The sequence below is a fragment of the Lepus europaeus genome, chromosome 7 (genome assembly GCF_033115175.1).
Source record: "Lepus europaeus isolate LE1 chromosome 7, mLepTim1.pri, whole genome shotgun sequence".
NCBI classification, from domain to species: Eukaryota; Metazoa; Chordata; class Mammalia; order Lagomorpha; family Leporidae; genus Lepus; species Lepus europaeus.
In genome coordinates this window covers 38,628,858-38,655,021 of record NC_084833.1, presented here as the reverse complement: position 1 = coordinate 38,655,021, position 26,164 = coordinate 38,628,858, and the positions used below count along the sequence as shown (strand labels likewise).

Genomic DNA, 26,164 nt, shown 5'->3' with positions numbered 1-26,164 from the left:
TATAGGAAATAGAAAAAAATTTTGGAGGAGAATATTAGATTACTTCTCATTATATACTAATTTGCATCTTCTGAATTCCTTTTGTCTGTTTTTTTTCCAAAACTACAATTTATCAATTGATTAATTATTTAGTGTAATATTCTCCTTTCCCCAAGTCAGTTTATCCAAATTTTATATTTTATTATCTCTTTATGTGTAATTTTAGTATTAACAAAAGTAATTTTCATTACTATTTAGTTAACAGTAATTGAAGGCTTAGCTTTTTTTTTTTTTTTCTGTCCAGTAAGGTAAGCAGTGTAATGTCCACATTCAAGAAAGTAAAACAAATAGTCACACTCTGCAGCAGTTCACTAACAACTGGTACCATACAGAGGTCAATGTTCCAGAACTTTCTAAAACCATCAATAAAATTATAGACCCCTCCAATATTGGAAGGGGTGCTATATCCATATCACCAGTGATAGTCACCCTAAGAAACACAAGCAGTCATCAGCGCCCTCCTTTTCCTAAAGTGGATCCACTTTCCCTCTAGTGAATCCATTATACTTGTTGTGCAGATGAACTACATCGTCACTGGAGACCTGGATCCAGGCATCCTGCACATGGTAGAGGTTGACAGTGCCTCCTGAGTAGGCATCTCTTAGGCTTGGTAGATGGCACAGCAGGCCAGATCATAGGCTTGCTCCAGTTTTAGCTCATAAGAATAGCCCCAATCCGTGATGCCATGAGCATACGCACAGCAAGAACCTCCAGAGAAGGTTGCTCTGGTGATTCGGTTCCCTTCACTGTCCACATGGTGGAGGCCTGGGCCTCTCTTTTCCCAGCCACAGATCATGCCCATGGACAGTTACATGCCTTTGTACTGATAGACCATGTTGATAAGCAGCTTGGAGGCAGCTGCTACTGAGATGCACTCCTTATTGCCAAGCTCATAGATTCAACATGCCGAGCTAACAGCTGCTTCCTGAAGCTGCAATCTGCTGTACTCACAGCCGTGGTGCCCAGTAAGTAGGTAGGGGTTGATCTCTACACCTTCTTTACTGTCTGGGAGGCAATGTAAGCACTTGCTGTAGCCTGAGAGTCAGCCATAGAGATGATGCCATGGCAAAACTTGAAGGCTGCGGTGACTGTTCCTTGCCACCGCCGGAGAATTAAGCAGGCTGCCTGCAGCTTGCCTTGACTGAGGAGGGGAAGTGCGCCACCCGCCACTCAGCCTTCCCCAAACCCGGGGGACAATCAGGCGCCATGGGGAGCCCAGTCGAAGCAGGGTCTCACTTTATTGTAAAAGGGAGGTGTATATATAGCTGAGGTACAGAGCGGATGGTACAGAGCGGATGAGCGGATGTGGGCGAGTGGTGGGGTGATGTGATACAAAATGGTCTTAGCCACTCTTATTATACCACCTTAATGATCATTAGGCAAAAGTGCCCTGGGGCTGGGGTGTTTGCTACCAGGGATTTGAAACTTAAAGTCAGGTTTTCAAATTCGAGGCAGGCTCAGAAAGTTTCCTCTAGGCCTCTCCGGATTCAGCCTCCCCCACAGAAGGCCAGGGCTGTGGGTGGTTCCATGAAGCATCTTGATTCCCAGCACCTCTAGGATGCCCCAGCCAGGCAAAGTCAGGCTCAGCCCATCACTGGGACTCCCTGGACCCAAATCCAGCAGATTCATTGGCTTCCAAGTCTGAAAAACCCACTCTGGTTTACAGATAACAGCACCATGTCTTGAAGGCTTAGCTTGACCGAGCCACTTTGCTTCAGATTCTATTTTTTTAATTTAAATTTCACAGCAGTCATGTTAAGATATTATTATCTTTGTGCTGTAATTAAGAAAGTGATATTCAAGGAAGTGAAATGTCTTATTTAGTGTCAGAGCAACCAGCAGACCTTGAATTTCAGCTCCGAGCAGTACCACTCCAGAGTTCACAAACACAATACAATTTCGTGTGTGGTATTGCCTTCTGATTGTTACCTTGAGGGGATATTGTCTTCTGCAAGCCAGTGGGATATTCTCACTAAATACGATCTTGTATCCAAGGGTAGAGTTTTTAATGTTGAATAACAAGGATTTGGGAGATTTTTAGGATCATAAAAACATATTAATCAATTTAAAGTGATCAATGAAAAATGAGCAGAAATTTCTTATAGACAATATTTTAGAAAGTAATTGTTATATCTTTGAAAATGAAAAAGAAGGTTCATGAAGATACACAATCTTCAAGGAAATGTGGTTCACTCCTTGGAAACTTTCATACAGTTTGGGTATTTTAGTTAGCTTTTTGTTAATTTCAATAAAATACCTGAGATAAGTTCTTTATAAAGGAAGAATATTTTTGGCTCACAGTATGTGAATGAGCAGTCCCATTAGTCTGGGATCTGAGAGCAGTAGACTACAGAGTCTGCGCAGAGGGATGAGCCAGGAAACAAACACGGAGTATCCTTACCATCTCTCCTATAATGCAACCATGATTTTCTCATGGGGGTTTCACTACAACAGCCTAATACAATCCAGTCACTTTCCAAGGGCCCCAACTTCAGACACCATAATTAGATTAAGTTCTATCCTTAATATGTTAACATAGCACTTGGGACTGAAGCCATAACATGTGGGCCTTTGGGAGACATCTAAACTATTATCCAAGCCATGACACAAAGTATGCATGCAGGGCAGAGAGTATGGCAGAGAGGTGATATGTTCATCTTGGCTCCCAATAGAGAGAAATGAACCAATTTTTAGACTGATCTGGGTGGTCCTCGAAGGTAGAGCCAGAGGAGATTCCAGGACCAAACTGAAGTCCCATATGTGCAAGAGAAGTTAGTGTTTGGAGTTCCACAGTAAACATTATGTTCCTTGGTTCTTTTTGTTTCCAAGGATTTGCTTTTCATTAAAGGAGTGCATGTAAAATAAATGACAGAAGTGATGAGACTATTGCTACCTTCCTCTGGTACAAAGAATGGATTTCTTGTCCCAATTCATCTCCTAAAATTATTATGTGCTAAATGCCTTCTATATATGAGCAATTATTAAATTATTTTTTCTCATGTAGTACTTCTTTACATCCCTAAGGTACACAATAGTACCCCCAACTTACCAGAGAGAAAATGAAGGTTCAAGCATCACATGGCTTGCCCTCAAGCTCAGATAGCTAAAAAGAATGCTAAGATTCTAATCTAACTCATCCTAACTCGTAGCGCAGCTTTTAAATTTCTCACACAGGTAAGCACCGCCTTTTGCAACATAGAAGGATAAAGCAAAGTTGCCTATGCTCTTTACATGCATTTTAGTCACTGGCCATCCATAAAATTTTATTTCTATTTTCTGGGGATTAGTACATTGTTGCAGTTGCTTGCCTTGCTGGCTATGACAGCATTTTAGAAAAAACACAGAGGCAGTTAAAAATGTAAGTCAAGAAAACAGCAATGTATTTGAGAATCTTTCAACTCAAGATTTCCCTCAGACATACTGAAAGGGAAATTTCTATTTACTTAAAATTGTCTAGGGGCTGACACTGTGGTGCAAGAGGTTAATGCCCTGGCCTGAAGTGCCAGCCTCCCATATAGGAGCCAGTTCGAGATCTGGCTGCTCCTCTTCTTATCCAGCTCTCTGCTATGGCTTGGGAAAGCAGTAGAAGATGGCCCAAGTCCTTGGGCCCCTGCACCCACGTAGGAGGCCCAGAAGAAGCTCCTGGCTCCTGGCTTTGGTTTGGCACAGCTCTGGCCATTGCAGCCAATTGGAGAGTGAACCAGCAGATGGAAGACTTTCGCTCACTCTCTCCCTCTCTCTCTCTCTCTCTCTCTCGCTGCCTCTCCTCTCTCTGTGTAACTCTGACTTTCAAATGAATAAATAAATCTTTTTTTTTTTAAAAAAGGAACTGTCTAATGCACATTTCTACATGCATTTCCCAGAATTGATACATAAATACTTTGGTCTTGCATGATGATTCTGTGAAGAACTTAAAAACAATTATATATTGCTTTTTGATGAGAAAAAAGCCCTATTTTAATTGAATATGCATTGAGAGTTAAGTGAAACACATTATTGTTTCACACAGACCAGCCAAGAATGACATCATGCTGTTTATTTCTACATATGAATACAATTATATGTGAAATTATTTGAAGAATATAGGCTATCTGCTTTTGAAGGTTTTCTACCAAGTTTTCAGAGTAATAGTGCTGAAAGCAGAACCATTCTAAGTAAATATTGATAGATTTAGAAGCTTTATAATCTTTGCCTGATAATTTATAGCTATTCCTTTTATGTTTTTATGGAAAGCAATGTTTTAAGACATTTCATGATCGTCACAGGAAATGCCTCGACAAAAAGCACACACTAAACGAGTTTGTATGATTCTGTAAACCATTTTCTGTCAGTTTTTTCCAGTACATTTACAAGGGACACGCAATTATATACTAAAGTAACTTTTCCAAATTACGGTCACATTTTTCTTCCCTTTTCCTTTTCTATACAGTACTGAAGGATGGTCGTATCTAGTCTTGCTACCCTATTTAAAAGTTGAGGAAAGAGAGGTATACAAGAGTTAAGCAACTTGTCATAGAATTGTTTGAAGGCAGAGAACTGAGGAGTGCCTGGTTGTTTTTGATTCACAGCACTTATGTCATTTTCCAAAATGAGTTCTGTGGAATACTGCAGTTCTGATAAATGGGAACAGGCATTTTGGTAAAAGAAGTTTTCCAAAGTCACCACATAATATAATTTCACCATTTCCTTTAGACTTTCACTGCAGTCATGATATCTTAAAAGGCCCCTCAAGTCCTATAATAAAAAAAAAATGTTTGATGTAGAGTTTCCTCAAGTTATTTGTTAGTTAACCTCTTTTAAATCTACTAGTATCTCTTAGTACACAACTGAGAAAATGTTTCATCTCAGGACTGAAGATAATTAAAGAACATTAACTATGCTATGTATATTTTATTTCTCACAAAGTATGAAAGTGCTAGAATTAAAAGGGGCTTAATAAGTTTTTATTGACCGAGTGATAAAATCTATGATTTGGCCATTTGTAAGTAGAAACTAAAATATATGGATATTCATATATTGAAACCACAAATCACTTTACTGAGATCAAAAGAAAGAAAGTGATGATTTGTTGAAATTCAGTAAAAGATGGAGAAATCAGGGCTGGTGCTGCAGCTCACTAGGCTAATCCTCTGCCTGCGGCGCCAGCACACGGGGTTCTAGTCCCCATTAGGGCTACGGATTCTGTCCCAGTTGCCCCTCTTCCAGTCCAGCTCTCTGCTGTGGCCCAGGAGTGCAGTGGAGGATGGTCCACGTCTTTGGGCCCTGCACCCGCATGGGAGACCAGGAGGAAGCACCTGGTTCCTGGCTTCAGATCGGCGCAGCATGCCGGCCACAGCGCACCGGCCGTAGCGGCCATTTGGGGGGTGAACCAACGGAAAAGGAAGACCTTTCTCTCTCTCTCTCACTGTCTAACTCTGCCTGTCAAAAAAAAAAAAAAAGAAGAAGAAGAAGAAGATGGAGAAATATATTTAATGCACTGCAAATAGGAGTAAACATCAGAAGCATGTTGATGTGGGAATTCAAATAAATTAACAAATAAGCATTGAACAAGTATTAAATAGTTCCTATCTTCTGGGTGCCACCAGTGCTTTATGAAATACATATTAACCATCTGAAATATGTTTATTGATTCATCCTTCAAGGTTTATTTTCTAAGATTTTAAAATATGGTTTTTTATGTGAAAGGCAGAAAGGGTGAGAGACAGAGAGGCAAACATAGAGAGGGAGAGAGAGCTCCATTTCTCTAGTTTACTCCTAAATGTCTTCAGTGCCTCTCATAAGGGTGGCATGAACCAAACTACTTGAGCCTCAGTGTTGCCTCCTACAATCTGTATTAGCAGGAAGCTGGAATTAGGAACTGGAACCAGGCATCAAACCTAGTCACTATGATATAAGATACCAGGTTCTTACTGGCATCTTGAATATTTAACAAGTATATACACATACATATATAAAATCACTGCTCTGGTATATATGTTAGCATTCCATGTAGTAGATCTCACACACAAACCCTGATCATACCAAGGTTCTCTTCACTAGATCTTTCTGCCTTGGTGAGTTAAAAGACTGAATTTCTTACTCTTATTTGCTTACTATTAGCTGTGCAAACTTGGTTATGTCATGTAAGTTCTTGGGGGTGTTATTTTTATTGCTGCTAATGATTGTCATGGTTTTTGAATAGAACAACGGACTAGACTATCCAGCCTGTAAACTTACCGGTATGGCATACTGCTTTGTGTCTAGCCTAAAAACATTTTGCCCCTTGTATTGGGCATACCCAACCACCCTACTCGTTAAATATTTCAATTATTATGCTAGGTGGAGGTGAGGAAGGAATAACACTGAAAGCAATTGAACTTTAAACCTCTGGACTCCTGTAAGTCTGTGGTTCAATAGACAGCATCTGAATATACTCATAGATTTCTGATGGAATTTTTGAAGACACTACTAGCCAGAGAAGCATGAATGACAATTTGAAACACATTCTTGTCTTCGGTGTCCATAATATGGTTTAAAAGAAAACCATATACCCCTAGTGCCCCTATGTTACACAAATAACTCTTCCTCCAAGCCTAAATCATCTGGAAAAGGTAACAGCACTTGGCACAACAGCAAAGTCAGTATGAACGCAGATAACTTACGCTTTTACATTCACAGATCAATGTCAGGCTAAAGATTGTACTCAGTTCATTTAGGACTCAAAAATGAAGTGATGATTTTGGCTCTGAGAGTTAAAGAAAAGGATTCCCCAAATTCAATAATGTTTCTGAAATGCCAGATTCTTCTTGTTTCAGTTATTCAGTCAATAAATATAACTAGATGTCCTAGGACCAAGAATCAAAAATATTTCTTGCTCCTTCCAAAATAAGGAGCAGTACTCACAGGTGTGCTATGTCAGTTAGAACCCGGTTACGGTCCCATTGGCCATTCATCATTAACCATTCACAGAGGTATTCCAGGCAGATTTCACAGCTGTTGTGAAGTAACACTTGATTTCTGCCAAGATCCCAGGAGGACTGAATTACTGTGAGTCATGATTTCCCCAGAACTGGTAGAACTCCTTCTTGTACAACTAGGCTCATATATCTCAATAACTGCTTTTCTGCCAAGGAAAGTACAGGTACACTTTGATACTGAAACATTCCTTTTAGTTTGATTTGGCACAAACTGACTCAGATTCTTCCATTGCTTGGCTGTGTAATTTTTAATAATTTCCCATTGGAGGAGAAATGGTCATTGATCCTTTAAACTTGCACACACAAAAACCTATTGCTATTACTCTTGAGAGCCTAGCCAGAAAGATTTATAACTTGAAAAAGGACATTCCATTTCTTCTGAAAAAATGAAAGCTTCAGTGGTTTGTTTGGGTCTACTTGTACTGATTTTTTTTCAAACTTGGGTGCAACTGTTTGGATGAAAGGCTTTATTTCTTTTTTATTTCTGAGACTTGATTCCACAACTGTTAACAGTGAATGAATTGTTGCATGCTATTCCACTCACATTGTTTTGTTTTTAATGGCTTGTCTAAATGCTAGCTCTTCCTGTAAGCATCAGTTTGAGTCACTTCCTTCGCAAAACCTCTGCCAGTTTATGCCAGCCTTCTGTGACCTTTATAACCCACCATACCCACCCCTCTTTCTGCTCCCTCTTCCCCTTCCCAGTTCCATTCTCCATTAGGATTCATTTTCAATAAACTTTGTGCAATGAATTATGAGAGTTAACTGTAAAACTAGTTCTCAGCTGTGTATCTGTGTGTGTGTGTGCAAAATGTTGAAATCTTTACTTAGTATAGAGTTGGTCTTCTGTGCATTATTTTTTTCCTTACATTTCTTTCTCCCCAATTCAAAAAGATGTATAAGGTATAAGTTCTGAAATCAGAATTTTTTGCTGTCTTCATGTGCTAATGCCATGATCTTAGATAAGTTCCTGAAATTTTCTGTCCCTCAAAGTTCTAATCTACTAAATAGTGATAATGACAGAATATATTGCATAATTTTATTTCAATGATTAAATGAGATAACATCACAAGCCTTGAGCTAGTAAGTGTTCGTTAATGTTACTGGCATCATTGCCATCTTCAGGAAGTCAGGACCCCTATCTTTTCATCACTTGTCAACTTCATAGTCCCAGGGAGTAGCAGAGTTGAAATTCAAAATCAGATCTACATTGTATCAAATTCCAAACTAAGATAGATACTGTAAATTGCATGGAAAAATAATTAAAAACATTATAGTAATTTTATACTCTACCCAATAAGTATAGCATCACCAGACAAGAAATTAATGAAAGGACATAAATGAGAATAGAAAAAGACTGTAGACTTAAGCAGTTATCCATTAAAATATCTCACTATGTCAACTTTATCAAGTGAGAATTCATGAAGCTTAGCTTCACAGCCAGTCTGTCTCTGATCCCACCTATCATTTCTATCCTATTCACGTAGATGCTTCATTCCATGCACAAAACTTTAATTTCTGCTTTCTACACTTGCCTTCCAATCAATCCTACCCTTGCTTCTTCACTTGAATTTTCTAAACTCTATCCCTTCATATGATTCTTTGTTGTGTCCTTGAGTCTTCCTGCTTCAAATTTAGTGAGTGGACTAGCAATAAGAAATCCCCAAAAATTCAGAACATCAGGCTCCTACACCAAATTTACGGAGTCAGAATTGTTTCTAACAAGAGCCCCAGAAATATTTCATACATTTTGCTTTCAGAAGCATGGGGAGCATGTCCAAGAAGACTCCCTACCTCCATTCCACAGAGTAAAGAGTACTTTTCTTACTCTAAATGCAAGTGTTTACATTTTTCTAACTGAATTCCCAAGTAAACACAGATCCTTCACTGAACCCATGGCAACATGCAGATCATCATCATGGCCATGTCGCCAGTGCATAGTCTCCAGGCAAGAAGGCCTGGCTGTCCTGCTACTCCCTATTCCCTCTTTGGAACAGCAACTCAATTATGATCCTCAAAGCCTAAGAAGATAGTTTGGACCAACCCTAGAAGATTACCACTTCTATCATTTGTTCCCACAGATATATTTGAACTTTTAAGGGTCCAATTCTGATAATAACATTCTTTTCTTGCCTTGAATCTCGATATTGTTCATATTTTGACGATCTGCAAAACCATCAACCGCATGTTCCTAATCAACCTAAGCTACATAAGTATTATTTAGCACAAGCAAATGCAAATGTTCTACCCCCTCCCACTCCTTCTATTAACTTTATTTGTTTTGAAGGCAACAACAATGCCAGACCATCTTCTACTGCTTTCCAGAGTCCATAGCAGAGAGCTGGATTGGAAGTGGAACAGCCAGGACTCAAACCAGCACCCATATGGAATGCACTGCAGGCGGCAACTTAACCTGCTATGCCACAGCACCAGCCCCAATAAATACGCTTTTAATAAATAAATAAAAATAACACAAAATAATATTATCAAGTAGCTTGTGGTAGGACATTACATTTTTTGTTTCTTTATTTGAGAGGCAGAGTTACAAAGAAAAGTCTTCTATCCACTGATTCACTCCCCAAATGGCCGCAATGGCTGGAGCTGCCAGGAGCCAGGAGCCAGAGCTTCCTCCAGGTCTCCCAGGCGGGTGTAGGGGCCCAAGGAGTTGGACCATCTTCTTCTGCTTTCCCAGCCAGAGCAGAGAGCTGGATCAGAAGTGGAGCAGCTGGGCTGGCCATTGTGCAGCTCTGGCCATTGTGGCCATCTGGGAAGTGCCCAGCCAATGGAAGGCTTTCTCTCTCTTTCTTTCTGCCACTGCTGCTCTGTAACTCTGCCTTTCAAATAAAATAAATAAATCCTAAAAAAAAAAATAAGAAAAAGAAAAGAAGTGGAGCAGCTAGAGCACAAAGCAGCACTCATATGGGATGCCAGCCCCACAGGCAGAGGCTTAGCCCACTATACCACAGTGCAAGCCCCAGGGCATTACTTTCTAAGTGTTCTAAATATAATACCAAATATAGAAACCAAAATGCGCAAAATTTTTTCAAACTTAATTAACTTTAAAATTAAATTTTAAAAGTTAAGGACATGATCTTCAAAAGTGTCAAATGTCATGAAAGACAAGGAATGACTGAGGACTGCTAAAAGATTGGAACAGACAGGAGATAAATGACGACTCTGTGCAGCGAGGGAGCCTGGACTGGATCTGGAGTGAAATAATAGACCTAAGTGGAAAGGATATGAAGTCCAAAACAATTCTGTAATTTATTTAACATAACTGCAACAAAGCTGATTTCTTAGTTTTCGTCATTGTTCTGTGGTTATGTATGATTTTTCACATATCAGCAAGTGGAATATGGTGCGTACAGGAATTCTCTAGATTTTTCCAACTCCTCTGTGTATATGAATTTATCTTTTTATTTATTTATTTATTTTGTGACAGGCAGAGTGGACAGTGAGAGAGAAAGACACAGAGAAAGGTCTTCCTTTGCCGTTGGTTCACCCCCCAAAGGCCGCTGCAGCCAGCGCACCGTGCTGATCGGAAGCCAGGAGCCAGGTGCTTCTCCTGTCTCCCATGCGGGTGCAGGGCCCAAGCACTTGGGCTATCCTGCACTGCCTTCCCGGGCCACAGCAGAGAGCTGGACAGGAAGAGGAGCAACCGGGACAGAATCTGGCGCCCAGGACTAGAACCCGGAGTGTCAGCACCACAAGTGGAGGATTAGCATATTGAGCAGCGGCACTGGTTATAAATTTATCTTAAAATAAAAAATTGAAAAAAGTGAATGGCCAATGACAAAGGAAGAAAATTATTTTAAAAAATGATTCATGAGAGACTAATATCTTTAATGCATAATCTTCATCCATGTAAAAAGGGAATGCCATAATAGAGAAATGATAAATACCAACAGGCAAATAGATAATAAATATACCAACATTTTCAATATCATTAATCAAAAGCAAAATATCTTTTAAAATGGCATTTCCTTCAATAAAATTTGCAAAAAGTCTTTACATTTTAATGTCTAGTCTTGGTTAGAATATGAGAAAATAAGAAATCTTGTTCCAATAGTGGAAGAAGAAATTAATCTCATCTTTCTAAATTCAGTTTGAAATTATGCATCCAAATTTTGAGCATCTCAGCGATTCATCCTAGGGCAATAATTGTACTTTTGCTCAATTTGCTGTGAATATTACTGCTTTCAAATTAAAATCCATTTTTAAATGACATTGCAAAAAATTTATTCATAATACCTTCAAATATAAAAGTCTCATTTTAAGAATGTTTTCCTTATTTTATGTTTTCCATTTTGTTTTTCTGTAAAAAGAAATATTTAACTTCTTAATTTTTAATTTGAAAGTAACGGAAAATAAGAGAACACAGAAATCAAGGCAGACTCAGCTGAAAAATGAAGAATAATGAGTAAAATTTGTGCCAACCGAGTTGAGAAAGGTCCAAATCAGTGTGCAATGTAGGTGGATTGGAATAACTGAACTAATCCAGAGTATTCGCCAGGATACCTCTTACGGATAATTGAGAGAGATAAGGAGGAAATAGCTGAAAACTATATAGGGAGAAGAAACTAAATGGAAGTTCTGTGTGAATTGCAGATTTCCCCAAAAGCTCTTCATTTACTTGGTTGTAAATCTTGGTAAACCTTATGGTGACATTTATCATTTCATAGTGTGAGGTCAGTCTTACAGTCTGATTATAACACCTACTTCACAGACTTATTAGAAAATAAAATGAGATATCATAAAGTGTTTAATACAGTACTTGGCACAAAGTGAACAATAACTAATAGTCATTTTAAAATTTAGCATTACCTTAGCATTTTAAATTATTATTATAAAAGTGAGACTCAAGCAAGTTAACTGGTTCACCCAACTAGAAAACAATCCTTACTCAGATTTGAAGTCTAACGTATTTAGCTCCAAGGGCTTTATCCTCTGCTGCCTGTTTAGAAAATTTGGGAAGGTGGAATTACCAGCATCAGAATGCAAAAAATGAAGTGCTGCAACTCCACCCAGTTTGGGAATGTGAAACTGCTGTTCCAATACATTTTTACAGCAATTCCACAGATGCTGTGTAGTGTTGAGCATGAAGACCAAGGGGAAAGGTGGCCAGTGGAAATACCTTCCACAGAATAATCATAATTATCACTTGGGATTTTTTAATTTAAAATGCTATTAACCTACAATGTTACTAATCTAGCCATGAAAGTGGATCCCAGACCAATCATTTTTCTTGCTCAACCAATAAATATTTCATAAGAGAATACAATGTACTAGCCTCTAGTTCTATCACAATAAATTTAAATCATGGTCCTTGACTCCATGTAAATTAATCTGTTACTCTTTATTTTTCACTTTTTTCCTCTTGTACCTTATTCTTATTTATACTTGTGACTATTCATATCCTCCTGAAATTTGAGATTTTCACTATCCTCTTTTTTTTTATTTTATTTTGGGAATACAAGCATCAGGCATTTAACATCCTCTTAATGTCTTATTTACAGTTAGTGTTCCATTCTGAGTACAATAATCAGCCACATTCCAAATAGTTTTTTAAATGATGAATGTGATTTCTTGAATAAGATTTTCTGTTTTCCCAAATATTTCTTTCTCCAATTAAAGATGGACCTTCCCACACATTCTTTCAAAAATATGTACTTTCTCCCTCCACTCCACAAACTCATTAGTTTGTTGTTCCCTTAGCACTTTTAGTTTGAGACTTTTATAAGGGTTTCCTCTGAAATCCATCTCCTCTGGTTCAAAATTTCTTGTTTTGTGCTTAAATTCTATGTTCTCATCATACTCCGATGATCAACTTAGATTTTGAGTATATAGCTATTGCAAAATTTTATTTCCCTTGTTTTCCCTTCAACTCTTGTTGTTTTTTTTTTTGTTTGTTTGTTTTTGTTTGTTTGTTTGTTTTTTGACAGGCAGAGTGGACAATGAGAGAGAGAGAGAGACAGAGAGAAAGGTCTTCCTTTTGCCATTGGTTCACCCTCCAATGGTCGCCGCGGCCGGCACGCTGCAGCCGGCGCATCGCGCTGATCCAAAGGCAGGAGCCAGGTGCTTCTCCTGGTCTCCCATGGGGTGCAGGGCCCAAGCACTTGGGCCATCCTCCACTGCACTCCCGGGCCATAGCAAAGAGCTGGCCTGGAAGAGGGGCAACTGGGACAGAATCTGGCACCCTGACCGGGACTAGAACCCGGTGTGCTGGCGCCGCAAGGCGGAGGATTAGCCTGTTGAGCCACGGCGCCAGCTTCCCTTCAACTCTTAATCCACTATCTTGAAGTTTATTTATTCATTTATTTTAAAGGCAGGGTTACACACAGAGAGAGGGAGAGTCTGAGAGAGAGCTTCCATCTGTTGCTTTGTTCCCCAAATGGCCACAAAGGCTGGAGCTGTGCTGATCTGAAGCCGGGAGCCAGGAGCTCCTACCTGTTCTCCCACCTGGGTAGCAGGGCCCCAAGAACTTGGACCAACATCTGCTGCCTTTCCAGGCCACCAACAGGAAGCTGGATCAGAAGTAGAGCAGCCGAGACAAGAACTGGCACCCATTTGGGATGCAGGTGTCACAGAAAGAGGTTTAACCTGCTAGGCCACAATGACGGCCCTGGAAAGCTCAGTATTTTAACATGCTATATATCTTCAAACTATTCTCCAAAACTCATTTCTAGAAATACATTCTATCTGTTACTACTTTGTTTTGCAAGTTTTAAAATGTTCTTTGTATTTATTTCTTGTAAATTTGTATTTGTTTTGCAATAATTATTTCAGACCTTAATTCAGGTGTCAGCCATGACACTCATCTATTTCTATTTTTACACGCATTTTTATTTTTCAAGTCATATTTTCAAATATAAGAAGCTTTTTTTAAAAAAAAATTCGATTCATTTAAGGTGATCTTTGACATTGTTTTTAATGAACTGCATCTCCCGTCTAACAGTTCTATTCCTCTGAGCACCATCTGTTTTATGTGGATCTTCTGGTTTTTTTTCTTTCTCTCTTGGTTTTCTGAGTTTATGAGGTTACGTCACAATATTTGTAGGAAAATGGAATTAAAAGATAAGTTTCTTTTGGTGCAAACAATTTTGAAATCCATGTAGTTTCCATAATAAGTATTTTGCATGAACTTCTTAAAGACCCTTCCTACGCATGGATTTCAAAATTTTTTGCATCGGGCCTGGTGCTGTGGTGCAGTAGGATAAAGCCCCAGCCTACAGTGCTGCATCCAATATGGGCGTTAGTTTGAGTCCTGGCTGCTCCGCTTCCAATCCAGCTCTCTGCTATGGCCTAGGAGAGCAGTAGAAGATGGCCCAAGTCCTTGGGCCCCTGCACCGGTGTGGGAGACCTGGAAGACACTCCTGGCTTCTGGCTTTGGATCAGCTCAGTTCTGGCCATTGCAGTCATTTGGGGAGTGAGCCAGCGAAATGGAAGACCTCTCTCTCTCTCTCTCTGGCTCTACCTGTCTCTGTAACTCTGTCTTTCAAATAAATAATTCTTTAAAAATTTTTTGTTTTGCATCAAAGTAACTTTAATTTCATTTTCCATGACTATTTGAATGAAACACTCCGGTATTGTTTGATTAGTGGATGTGAGGTTTAGCTGTTGAGGTGCCTTAAATGTCAGCAGAGTTCACTATACCTGTGACCTAGAGGCTCACAACTGGCATCAGAAGAAAGTCTCTCTGCTTTACTCCTTCTGAAGCTGCCAAGGTTAGCCACAGCTTGCAAAGGCTGGGACTCACCCAGCTTCAAGGGAAGAGGAAAATCAGTCACCTGTTTGGTTTTGGCATAGCTCTTGCTGCTGAAAATATGGTCCTTGGACCAGCAGCAGTGAACTGAAAAGTAAACACTTTAGACCATGAGCAGATCAGTCGATGTTCAAGATGCTAAATTTATGTAATAATTAGTCACACCAATTTGTAAAGATTCATGGTAAGAGTACTGTGCTGTACCTCAGAACAAAGACAGACTTGGCAAAATGAATCATTTTGGGTAGAGCCCAATTTGTAAATAATGACCAGTAAATAATGACCAGTAAAATAGCAAACAAGATTGTAGTGCCTAGCATACTTAAGGAGCCCCAAGTTTCTAGAATTGTCAAATTCCACAGAAACCTTGAGATTCAAAACTGTAGAGATGTTTTCCATGTCCTCACAATCCTGATATTTGTGAGAACTGATAACATTTGGAATGAAGAGATTCCTGAGAAACCAAGCTTTCTCATTGTTCATAGAATACACTTTAAATTCAGATCTCAATTCAAGTTTTAGAATTGATTGCCTTCAAATGTAAAATGCACAATTTTATTTATTTATTCAAAGATTTATATATTTTAAATGCAGAAAGAGAATGAAATACTTTCATTCACTAGTTCACTCCTCAAATAGCTGCAGTTGGCAGGGCTGGTCCAGACTGAAGACAGATGTTGCAGTTGATTTATTCTGAGAGGATTCATTCTGAGAGGAGGAGCGTGGAGGGGGCAAGAGGTGCAGAGTCACCACATAGTCCCCGGGAAGTCGGGTGAAAACAGGCCAGAGGTGAGCAGCCCGCAGACTCATTTATTTCAGTTGCTACAGCAGCTTATATAGCCAAGGCAGCCAATCCGGTCAAGGGGCAGTCTATGCCCTAACCAATCACAGCCTGTTGCCAGTCAGGCTCTTGTTGCCAGGCAGTTTCTTAAAACCATCCAATCACGGCCTGCTATCAGTCAGGCTCATTTGTCATGTGGTTTCGGAAGCCATCCAATCACAGCCTGTTGTCAGTCAGTTTCTGTTGTCAGTGGCCATCTTGGCATGACCTTCTCACCTCAGTGGCCATCTTGGCATGACCTTTTCATCTTCTCATTCCACCACAGACAGGAACCTCAAACCCAACCTCAGTTTTCTATGTGGGTAGCAGTAAACCAAGTACTTGAGCCATCCTCTGCTGCTTTCCCAGGCACATTAGCAGGAAACTTGATTGGCAGTGGAGCAGCTAGGACTTGAATTGACACTCCAATAGAGGATGCTGACATTGTGGGCTGTGACTTAACCCATTGAGTCACAATGCAGGCCTCCAAAAAGTACAATTTTAATAGACTTGGAGTCTTTTGGAGTTTTAATTAGGCCAAGAAACAGACAAATGAAGGGTCAAATTCGTAATATCAACAGAGGCATTTAAAATACATTTACCAAGCCCCTCTTTTCTTTAATCTTGTAAGGGCACAGTTGGGTGATACACTGTCCCCCATGTCTCCACTCATGAAAGGTCTCCTTGCTCTTCTGTTACATGGAAATAGGTGCTTTAATCAAAGCTGACCTGTGTTTACATACCTCTGTCAACTGCTTGTAAACTCCTGATCCTCAGGGTCTGAAGGCTCCCTGACCCAGAATCTTGGAATCCCTGCCACAAAATTCCCTCTTTCTTCTTTGCTCATGCTCTAAATTCCCTTGCACTTTATTTTTTCAAGATGGAGTACTAGCCTTTATCACCTAAAGAAGAGGATCTAGGAACTACAGAATTTACCTGAGGGGCCAGCATTGTGTCATAGCAGGTTAAGCCGCCACCTGAAATGCTGGCATCCCATATGGGCCTCAGTTCTAGACCCAGCTGCTCCACTTTCAATCCTGCTCCCTGCTAGTGTGTCTGGGAAAGCAGCAGCCCAAGTCCTTGGGCCCCTGGACCCTCATGGGAGACCAAGATGCAGTTCCTGGTTCCTGACTTCATCCTGGCCCAGCCCTGGCCATTGAAACCATTTAGGGAGTGAACCAATGAAAAGCAAATCAATCTCTCTCTCTCTCTCTCTCTCTCTCTCTCTTCCTTTCCCTCTCTGTCTCTGTAACTCTGCTCTTCAAATAAATAAAATAAATCTTAAAAAATTTTTTAAAAACACAGAATTAATCTGAGCCCAGATTCCTCTTTTAAATTCATGAGAAATTTGTAGCCAGAGGTAAATTGTTAAACCAAGTTCATGCAACCATACTTTGACTACCTGACACAATATTCTGAGTCTTCTAACTTCTTCCATGTTTAATTTCTAATCCCCTCTTTCTTATTGTAAAGGAAAACATATAAGTTAACATATGAACTATCATATAAAAATAGGTAACATATGAACTATCATATAAAAATAATTTTTAAATATTACCTTATAGTTTTTGAGTCGGGATTTGGGAATCTCATTCCAACTCTTCCAGATATACTCCCACAAAGCTACTATAGGAGTAATCGGACATATTTTAAAATTTTCATTACCCATTGCCATTTAAAAAGATTGTCTTCAGGAGGAAGATGTCATTTGACCAGGGATATTTTTCTGTTTATTAACTTAATCTCAAAAAATATATTTGAAGCATACTTCAAAAATGATACAATAAGCATTATTCATATATCTATATCTATATCTATATCTATATATAAAGTCAACTTCCTGAGAAAGTTAACTACCTATGAAGGGTTGATTTTCTCTAAGGGGTGAAGATTCTTTTAGTGGAAAATACATTATTGCACAAAACAGTACCTTGTTTCCTCATTTTTGCTATTAAGAAGGAGCCGATGTTAGAACAAAACCTTGGGGATGAAAAAAGAGAAAGAATGAATGAAATAGTTCTTTGGCAGGACTGCCTGGGGGATCTGGCTTCTTGACAGTGAAAATAGGCTTCAACTATATAAATTATGTATGTTTGGGTATCCTGAGGCTTAGCCATCCCTGATGGAGCCATGTGGGAAAGAATGTCTAGACATCAGAAATCAAGTGATCATCTTCATAATTTCCCATTCTCAAAACAGCTAAGGGCAATACCTGCGACAGCGGATGCTTGAATAGCACGGTATGACCTCAAATTTACTTCAGCAGCCACAGGAAGCAGACATTTTGACCAACTGGAAAATACTGATTATTCTAAATGGTGTTACCATTTGGAAAAATACTACTTCTCATTGTTTGGAAAGCACAATTACACTCTTAAAAGAAGAGAAATACATAAGACAATAAACTTGCATCTGCTGTGATGAGCTCTGTAGTGATCAGTCTTCTCATTGCCTTCCAGGAAAATAGCCCACATTTTAGAATTTTCTTATGTTTCAGTTTGCAATTTAGGAAATTAGAGAACACAGTAAATGAACTATGGGGAAGTAATCAATCAAGAAAGGTAGTAAATATTTTTTATAGCTACAGAAATTCAAATAACATTCAAAATTTTGAAGCAATTGACCAAAATTTTTCATTGTAGTAAGAATCAATGTAAAGCATGCATTTGGATTCTAAAGTATTGCTCAACCATCACTTGAGGAAGTTTTGGGTCAACAAAAGCTCTTTTTAGGTCTTGGATTTTTCAATTTACTACAAAAGAAATATAACCTAATGATGTATTGAAACAATTAATGATGTAATGAAACACAATATAATCTTTACTTTGTGAACAAAAAGTAAACTCTACATCAGAATATGCATTTCCATTTTCATTTCTGAACTTGTCTAGACCATATCTTCTTCATTAGATTTTAATCAGGTGCAAACATTTTACATATATCCCCAATTCCCATAAAACCTTTTAGGTATTATTTTTATTTTCATTTTACAGACAGAGAAGCAAAACATTAGCACCTTGAACAGCTTTCTTAAGATTATACAGATTGTAGCTATCAGAACTGAGAGCCGAGCCAGGTAGACCAATTCTAGAGACTGTAATTTGAAGCCAATCATTTTAATAGTAAATTTGAAAAATGAAATATATAAAGAATACATTGGTCAAACTAAATTACAAGTAAAATCACATGGGAGATTAAACTGCTTTGGGATATAGAACCAGGATCAGTGAGTAAAAATGATGGAAGGTCAGATTCTGAATGAAGGTCATTTTCATGCAATTTGATTTATCCACAAAATTTACAGACTATCATTCAAAATGGAGATATTAGGAAATAATTTCAACAAGAGCACTGTTATTCCTAGGGAGTATTACAGTGAAGGAGGCTCTTGTATTAGACATTTCATTATTGTAGTTTAAGGGGGTAGGTGGGGAAGGAGGTTCTTCCCTTAAAAACATAATTTGTTTTTATTTTTTATTTATTTATTTGACAGGTAGAGTTATAGACAGTGAGAGAGAAAGACAGAGAGAAAGATCTTCCATCTATTGCTTCATTCTCCAAATGGCCGCTACAACCGGTGCTGCACTGATCCGAAGCCAGGAGCCAGTTTTTCTTCCTCCTGATCTCCCATGTGGGTGCAGGGGCTCAAGCATTTGGGCCAACCTCCACTGTCCTCCCAGGCCACAACAGAGAACTGGAGTGGAAGAGGAGCAAATGGGACTAGAACCCGGTGCCCATATGGGATGCTGGCGCCACAAGGCGGAGGATTAACCAAGTGAGCCACGGCGCCGGCCCAAAAATATAATATGTAATATATAATATCTAAGCTTTCTAGTTGAAAGCAAACTTTGAATTGCATGTCAAAATTTGTCCTCCATAGGCTGATTATTTTCAGATATGCAAGAATTTTAATGTTGAAATGAGTATCTGTAACCAAGAAAAAATTGACAGAAAATAATAAACACTGCAGTCATCTGAGAAATACCAAGTGCTGGCAAGGATGTAGAGACAAGAGAAACTGCTCACCACAGGTCAATGTAGAATAGTACAGCTGTTATGGAGAACAGTATTGAGTTTCCTCAAAAAATTGACAATTGAACTGCCATATAATTCAGCAATCCTGCCACTGGGTATATATCTGAAAGAAATGAGATACGTATGTTGAAGAAACACCTGCAATCTCAATCTCATTCTCATTCTCATTGCTGGATTATTCAGAATAGTCAAAATAAAGAAAGGCAGAACAAGATGGTGGTAACTAAGACACTCAGAGTGTTTCTTCACAGAGACTTCAGTTTGCACAGTTATTCATGCAACAAATTGCCTTCAAAGACCCAAGGAAGCCATATGATGAACACTGTGCCTGATTTTAATATTATAATAATAAAAGAAGAATTGAAGAAAGAAGGCTAGAAAGAGGTGCCTGCACAAATCTTACCCAGACATAAATAGTTTAACATGGAAAGAGATGCCTCAGCTCTCACTTGGGAAAGGGAGAATGAATGAAGTCCAGAATGTACACTGGAAATCCAGAGCAGGACTGCCTGCCATGATAAAAACAGTGCCTAAACATGCCGCCATGGTCCCTGTCCCCGCCTTGAACCTCTAGATCCAGTTTCATTTGTTTGGTTGTCTTATGAAGATTATTTACTTTTTGAAAGGCATAGTAATACTGAACAGAAGAGATTCAGAGAGAGAGAGAGAGAGAGAGAGGGAGATCTTCCATCTGCTGAATCATTTCCCAAATGGCTGCAACAGCTAGGAACGGGCAAGGCCAAAGCCAGGAGCCAGGAAATCCATCTGGATCTTCCACGTGAATGGCAGTGATCCAAGTACTTTGGCTGTCTTCTGCTGCCTTTCCAGGTGCATTAGCACAAAGATGGATAGGAAGTGGAGCAGTGGGACTTGAACAAGCACTCTGATATGAGATGCAGGTGTCACAGCAGTGGCTTAGCCCACAATACAAAAAGGCCACCCCTAGACTCAATGTTTTGATATCTCTTTGCTAGGAAGCTAAGAAACTACCTCAAAAATGTATCCCCAAACCTCTGGTAGTGGAGCAGGATTCTAGTCATGGGGAAGTAGGTCAACAAACTGAACTTAGGGACCTGCCTTGGAATTCATAGCCAAACTGTGAGACCCAGCACCTGATAAAACTCTAGGGCCTCCAACCTCACGCTAATGTCTGAGAGAGCCTCTAGGACTGCCTCAGCACTAGAGATCTGTGTGCTGTGGGGCAGATGTGTTTCAGCATGTATCACTGCCAACTTCATATGCATGCACCTCCAAGTTTGTGCAGGGTCTGGTGACAATAAGACCCAGTTGAGATACAGCTTAGTGCCAGCATGGGTGGCCAAGGGGCTGCCTTTATCATTACTCCCCCAAACTTGGGTAGACAGAAAGGAACCACAGAACTGTGTCTGGAGTCAGTGAAGGTCTGGTGAGACTCCACATTGGACAGTCCTAATCATCCCTGTTCCCAGGCCAGTACCTTCACACTGAACCTCTGCATCTGGCCCAGTTCTAAGTGGAGTTTCACGCTCCCAGATAATCAGACTTACATTTCAGCAAGCATCACCAAACAAACACCTGGCTCCTGGCTTCACCATGACCCAGCTCTGGCCATTGTAGCCATTTGAGGATTGAACCAGCAGATGGAATATTTCTTTTCCAATAAATGAAGTGTTCTTTAAAAGAAAGAAGACAAAGAAACAACTTAATACTCTAACATAAAGACTGATACAGTGATAGCAGTAATTTTAAAAACCAAACAAATTTTAGAATATGATAGAAGTCATCAACAGCAGAATGGATCAAACAGAAGAAAAACTAGTGAATTCAAATACACAGAAGAGAAAAGTGATCAAAGGGGAATGAAGCAAAATCATGGGAACTTTGGGACAGCATGAAAAGAGCAAATAGGCAAATATCCTAGTAACTCAAGTTTAAGAGATTTTAGAATATAATAATGGTGTAAAGCATATCCAAATATATAGTAACAGAAAACTTCTCAAGCCTAGAGAAAGATATATCTATCCAGTACAGGAAGGTCAGAGGTTAGTAGTCAGTTTCAACTCCAACTAATCTATCCCAAGCTCTCCAAGATTAAAGATAATGAGAGAATTCAATAATTAAAGATAATGAAAGAATGCAATAGAAACATATGACACATAAATAAGCCAAATTTGACTGCAGAATTCTCTGGAGAAACCTTACATGGCAGAAGAGACTGTGATGAGACTTTCACAATACCGAAGGGAAATAAAAACTCTTAAGCCAAGAATAGTGTACCCAGCAAAGCTATCCTTTAGATATGAGGAACAGATAAAGACTTTCTCAGACCAACAAACTGAATTTATTACTACCAGAACTGTGTTACGTGACTTGTAAAGGGAGTTCTTTGAATGGCAAGAGATGCTACTGAGTAAGAAGAAACAAAATATCAGAAGGCAGAAAACTCACTGGTAAGAGTAGCTCCACAAATTCAGAATGCTGTAATATAGCAAGCATGTGGCATAAATCATTCACATTTTGTTATGAAGATTTAAAAAACAATAAAAATGACTATGTCAATATGTCAATAGGCCCTACAGAAAGTGTTAAAAAGGGATATCAAAAATTAAAGATGTAGAGGCCTGCATTGTGTGTAGCTGATGAAGCCACAGCCTGCAATGCCAGCATCCCATAAGGTCACTGGTTCATTTTCTGGCTGTTCCACTTACGATCTAGCTCTCTGCTAACAGCCTAGGAAAAGCAGTGGAGGGTGACCCATGCATCTGGGCCTCTGCCACCCACATGGGAGACCCAGATGAAGCTCTTGGTTCCTGGCTTCTGCCTGGAATATTGCTGGTGATTGTGGCTACCTGAGGAGTGAACCAGCAGATGGAAGATCTGTGATATGTATGTGTGTGTGGGTGTGTGTACCTCTCTCTCTCTCTGTAACTCTGACTTTTGAAATAAATAAAGAAATATTTTTTTAAAAAATTTAAAATGTAGGGAGCAGTGTTGTGACACAGAGTGTTAAGTCACTGCCTGTGACACTAGCATTCCATATGGGCATGCTGGTTCAAGTCCAAGCTGCTCCACTTCCAATCCATCTCCTTGCTAATCCATCTAGAAACACAGCAGAAGATAGCCAAGTACTTGGCCCCTGTCACCCACGTGGGAGACATGAATAGAGTTCTGGATTCCTGGATTCAGCCTGGCCTATCCCCATTTAGGAAGTGAGCCAACAAAAGGAAGATCTGAGACAGAGATTTTCCATCACTGGTTGATTCCCCAAAAGACCACAATGCCCAGCACTGGACAAGACTGAAGCCAGGAACCAGGAGCTTCCTCCAGGTCTCCCACATGGGTGCAGAGGCCCAAGGACTTGGGCCATCTTCCACTGTTTTCTGAGGAACATTAGCAGGGAGCTGGATCAGAAGTAGAGCAGCTAGTTCTTGAACCAGCACCGATATGGGATGCTGGCCATTGCAGTTGGAGACTTTACCCACTACACCAAAAAGCCAGCCCCTATCTCTTCCTCTATCTATCACTCTGCATTTCAGATAAAAAAAAAAAAAGTCTTGTAAAATGCCAGTGTCCCATATCAGAATACCTGGTTCAATTTCCAGCTCTAACTCCTGTCACCAGCCTCCTGCTATTTCACAACCTGCGAGGTGTTGTTGATGGCTCCAGCAATTGTGTTCCTGCCACCCACATACATGAGAAATGTGCATTGTATTCCTGGCTCCCAGCTTCAGCATTGGCCTAGACCCAGTCATTGTGGGCATCTGAGGGATGAATCAGAAGATGGGAGTGTTCTCTCTCTCTCTGTTCCCTGTGTGTGTGTGTGTGTGTATTTTTCTCTACCTTTCAAAGAAACTGAATAAAATTTAAAAATAAATTAGGTCTTGGATTAAGGTGGCAGAGTAAGGAGGGAGCTTATGGCTTTAGTCTAAAAGAAGATAGTTTTAAAAAAGTGGAGAGGTTGCAGTCTCAGGGAAGAGTTAGGGAGAAAACAGCAGAGGAAACCCCATACAAATTAGAGGGACACAGCAGATCTATGTGGAGGGTGTGGACACGCACAGATAAGGACTCCAGCAGCAGAGAACCTCCATAACAGCTTTGGAGGAAGGTGAGACCAGGCTGCAGCACCCCAAGACACTGGTGATAAAGCTGCAGGAAAAGCCTAGAGCTCCAGCTTGGAGCCCTATGGGAGACAGTGTACCTGCCAAAAAAAAAAAGAGGAGAAAAGGTGAGGAAGGGGCATTTCTCTCTCCCTGGTCACCCTGCAATGGCATAGTGTAACAAGCTGATAGAGAGTGGACACCATTTTGGACAAAAGTAACAGCTGTGCCAGCTCGTGTTCATGTCCAACAACCAGCAGAGCAGACTCCTCAGTCTGGCAGGGAGAACTGATGGAAGCTTGTGTGCCAAGACTGTGAAAACACTGAGACTGTGGGGCTTTGAAAACACTAAGGCTACATGGGAAAGCTCAGGGTGTGTCTGGGAACTTGGGCAGTCACTGTGGGAGGCTCCACACACTCAGAGCTCCCTGGTTCCTTGGTGAGGGACATGCCTGGGGAATCTTCTTATACTGAGGACCTCACAGATCCTTTGTGTGGTCCTGAATATTACACACACTGTGGCTAGTTCCAAGGCAGTGGTCTCCTTTGAGTAGAGAAAATGAGATGAGTCTACACCAACAGAACAGAAAAGCCATCATCTGATTAAAAAAAAAAAAGAAAAGAAAAGATTTGCCACACCCAACATGGGTGTCACCTTAACACTCCCTTCACCATGGAGTACTACAGAGCTCCATGGACACACCCACCACATGCCTCTAGGTTTTCCCTGAAAGCTGACACTCTACTAATCCACACAGACATAGTCCAAAGATAAAAGCCACCACAGCAAAGAAACAAAGGAGAAACCAAAGAGTGTCTCCACATATGCTGAATAATAAACAAACCAATTAAAGAAACAAAAATAAGGAACACAACACTTCAATACTAGATTATGAAGATGAAGAGTTTGAAGAAATATCAGAAATTATTTTTAAAAACTTGATTATATGATTACTTAGAAGTAAACAGAGGCAAATGCACAAACTAATGTAATTCATACATGACATAAAAGAAAATTTCTCCAACGAAATTGAGATCTTTAAGAGAAAGCAAAATGAAATCTTGGAAATGAAGAATTTAATAGAACAAATTCAAAAATATAGGAGAAAGCCTTAACAAAAGAATTTATGAAGCAGAAAAAAGAATATCCAACTTAGAACACAAATCACAGGAAATTATACAATCAGACAAAAAAAAAGAAGAAGAAGAACAAGAAGAAATTGGAAAACTAAAAAAATATTGAGAATCTACAGGATACGATCAAATGACCCAACATACAGCTTCTAGGAGTTCCTGAAGGCATGGAAAGAGACAAGATTAGCAAAATAATAACAGAAAACTTCCCTAATTTGGAGAAATAAAGGAATATCCAAATACAGGAAGCACATAAAATTCCTAATAGATTTGACCAGAAAAGATCTTCACTACAACACATTGAAATCAAACTTTCCACAGTAAAACATGAAGAAAAGACTCTAAAATGTACATGACAGAAACACCAGGTTATTTTCAGAGGATCTCCAATTAGACTCACAGAAGAATTTTCATCAGAAACCCTACAGGCTAGGAGAGAATGTCATTATATTCCAAATCTTTTTTTTTTTCTTTTTTTTTTTTTTAACTTTTATTTAATGAATATAAATTTCCAGTGTACAGCTTATGGATTACAATGGCTTACCCCCCCCATAACTTCCCTCCCACCCGCAACCCTCCCCTCTCCCGCTCCCTCTCCCCTTCCATTTGCATCAAGATTCATTTTCAATTCTCTTTATATACAGAAGATCAATTTAGTATAAAGATTTCAACAGTTTGCACCCACATAGAAACACAAAGTGAAACATACTGTTTGAGTACTAGTTATAACATTAAATCACAATGTACAGCACATTAAGGACAGAGATCCCACATGAGGAGCAAGTGCACAGTGGCTCCTGTTGTTGACCCAACAAATTGACACTCTAGTTTATGGCGCCAGTAACCACCCTAGGCTGTCGTCATGAGTTGCCAAGGCTATGGAAGCCTTCCAAGTTCCCCGACTCTGATCATATTTAGACAAGGTCATAAAAGACAGAGTGAGGATAGTAACCAATGATCCTAAGAGTGGCAATTACCAGGTTTGAACAATTATACAGCATTAAGTGGGGAAGAGGACCATCAGTACACACATGTTGGGAGTAGAGCCATTGGTGGTAGAGTAGAGGTTATGATTACAAAGGAATGAGGCCTAAGTGCACTAGACAGGGCCTAGAACAAAGGACAGAGTCATTATTAGAGGAGCTAAGAAAGGTGCTGTCTAAGCTACAATTAAGTTTTCTGATTGAGAGGCAAATAGAACCTCATAGAAGGGGCTTGATAATAATCTGGTGGGCTTTAGGCCTTGTAAATTCAGAGGCCCAGACCTATCTATCTCTTCACATGGGGTATATCCTAAGGGAGGTGTGAACCTCCTAGGGGAAGGCACTCTGTTGACTTTCAT

The 26,164-nt window shown here is 39.7% G+C and overlaps 1 pseudogene; it reads right to left on the bottom strand.

Moving 5' to 3' along the window:
* Window positions 1-506: 506 nt before the first annotated feature.
* Window positions 507-26,164, bottom strand: part of LOC133763715 (proteasome subunit beta type-5-like) — a 47,803-nt pseudogene continuing 22,145 nt past the window's right edge.